The sequence below is a fragment of the Pan paniscus genome, chromosome 8, assembly GCF_029289425.2.
Source record: "Pan paniscus chromosome 8, NHGRI_mPanPan1-v2.0_pri, whole genome shotgun sequence".
NCBI lineage: Eukaryota > Metazoa > Chordata > Mammalia > Primates > Hominidae > Pan > Pan paniscus.
In genome coordinates this window covers 73,817,554-73,820,179 of record NC_073257.2, presented here as the reverse complement: position 1 = coordinate 73,820,179, position 2,626 = coordinate 73,817,554, and positions in this window count along the sequence as shown.

Below are 2,626 nucleotides of genomic sequence, written 5' to 3'. Positions count from 1 at the left end.
TTATAGCATGAAAACCATAGACAAACTGTAAATGAATAGACGTGGCTATGTTCCAATAAAACTTTATTTATAAAAACAGATGGCAGGCTGTGGTTTGTGGACCACTGTTCTATAGTATTTTAAAAATGTCTACTCTTTCATGGTGATGTAAAAGAACTACGAGTTTCTATTTTTAAGGTAAGACTTCTGTGAGCAAAGATTTTGTATTCTCTACTGATGTATTTGAAAGATTCTGCCCCTTCTTTGTGCCAAGAGGCAAAAGGGCATGTGCGTAGAGGAGCTTCCAGAAGTGATGATGGGCCTGCTTTGAGGTGTTCACACTGCCTCACCTAGTTGCCCCTGTGATCAGAAGCATGGATTCATGAAACAGCCAGCTGGGCTTAGGGGTGGGGCTTCCTAGAAGAGAGACAGATTTTGCACGTGGAGAGTGTAACTCACCTGGAAGAGGGTCTCACTTGTGATCCAGGCTTCTTTCTCTCCATGCTTTCATCTAATGGGATGACCAAACCAGGCAAGATCAATGAGTCTGAGGACTACACTGGTGTATGTGCTATATGTGCTGTAAGCTTTTTTGCTTTGCAAATGCATATTCCAACTGAACACTGTTTGAAAACATTTGCTTCCTATTTCATCAAAATGAGAGGACCTTTCCAGGCTATACTCTTTCAGATGGCCTGTTAATGAGTGACTTGCAAAGAGTAAATATTATTGATAGTGGCTCTCAGAAATTCTCTATAGCTCTACAATTTCATTTTTCTCCATCTGTGAATGGGGACTATGACAGCTGCCATACTTCACAGAACTGGGAAGATGGTATGAGGAAATAGACACCAAAAAGCCTTGATAAGTTCCAGAGGGCCAAAATAGTAACTCTTGTTGGCAAGGGTATTCTATAAATCATTTGGGGTCAGGTAATTATACCCACTGCCTATGTGTGTACAGGGGCTTGGTAAGTTGATGGCAGCAAAGTAGAATTTTCACTATAAAATAGCACTGGACAAGGTTCTCAGTTATAAGTGGAAGCTAAGCATCGGGTACACACAGATATAAAGATGGAAACAACAGACACTGAGAACTGCTAGAGCAGGGAGAGAGGGAGAGGGGCAAGGGCTGAAAAACTACCTATTGGGTACTATGCTCACTACCAGGGTGTTGGGATCATTCATACCCCAAACCTGAGCATCATGCCGTAACAAACCTGCACATATATTCTCTGAATCCAAAATAAAAGTTGAAATTAAAAAAAAAAGCACTGGATAATATTTTCAATTGTTGGTATAATATTTTCAATTGTTGTTATAGTCATGGTAGAATACTCTGCAACTGTTTGAGGGTATGTCAGTATGTACTGTAAAAGGGGAGTGATGGCCTTCAGGTACACTGTGATGATATATGGCAAGAGTGAATGTTGGCTTTGAATCTCAATGACTTAGAGGGATAACTGGCACTTTTTGTTGGTTTATTTTGTTTTAGAAAAAAAAGTAAAAGAATAAGTCATCATTCTAACAAAACTGGAAGAAGTTGAGCTGGGACATCAGATACTGCTCAACAGTCTATCAACAACACTCTATAGAGTGATTCCTTTCCCTTGCTTTTTGTAGGCTGCGCATTTGGAAGGTTTAGCATTTATATAGACAACAGGCCTCAGTGGCCAGCAACTACTTGGCGACATAGGGGAGACTGATATTCACATAAAGGAAATAAACCAGATGGGCTCTACACAACTCCTCAATGTGTCCACAAATTAAGTTTAAAGCTAAGAAGTTGAGGATTACTTATTTGATTTTTCATTTCTTTTTCTTTTTTTTTTCTTTTGGAAAGAGTTTGTATTGATGAAGGTTAAATAAGTATAATTAGGAAGAACAGCAAAAAGGGCAATATGGCCACAGCTGCTCGATAATAAAACTACTAAAGTTGTGAATAAAGTTCTAATTTTTATTGTAAGTACTCTCTGTTTATTGAGTACTTAACTCTGTGTCAGTGGTAACTGTGGTAAGAACTTAAATTATTTCTGGCCGGGCGTGGTGGCTCACGCCTATAATCCCAGCCCTTTGGGAGGCAGAGGCAGGCTGATCACCTGAGGTCAGGAGTTTGACACTAGCCTAGCCAACATGGTGAAACCCCATCTCTACTAAAAATACAAAAAAATTAGCTGGGCGTGGTGGTGGGTGCCTATAGTTCCAGCTACTAAGGAGGCTGAGGCAGGAGAATCACTCGAATCCGGGAGGCAGAGGTTGCAGTGAGCCGAGATTGTCCCACTGCACTTCAGCCTAGGCAATAGAGCGAGACTCTGTCTCAAAATAATAATAATACAAGAGCTTAAATTATTTCATTTATCTCCATGATATCTCTATGAAGCACGATATTTTATTTTCCACATTTTTAACAGATGAAGAAAATGGCCAGAGACACACAGCTAGGAAGTGGGATTTCAACCCAGATCTGTCTGAGGCCAAAAAATAGAGCATTTAGTCACTAGTTAGAAAAAAAATACAGAGATCACTGTGAACTGAGCTTGGTTCATAGGGAATATGTAGTTCTATTCTATAAGAATAGAATTTATAAGTGACTTTGAGGATATGATTAAAGGGGGAAAGACAACATTTACAAAATTTTATTAATTTTT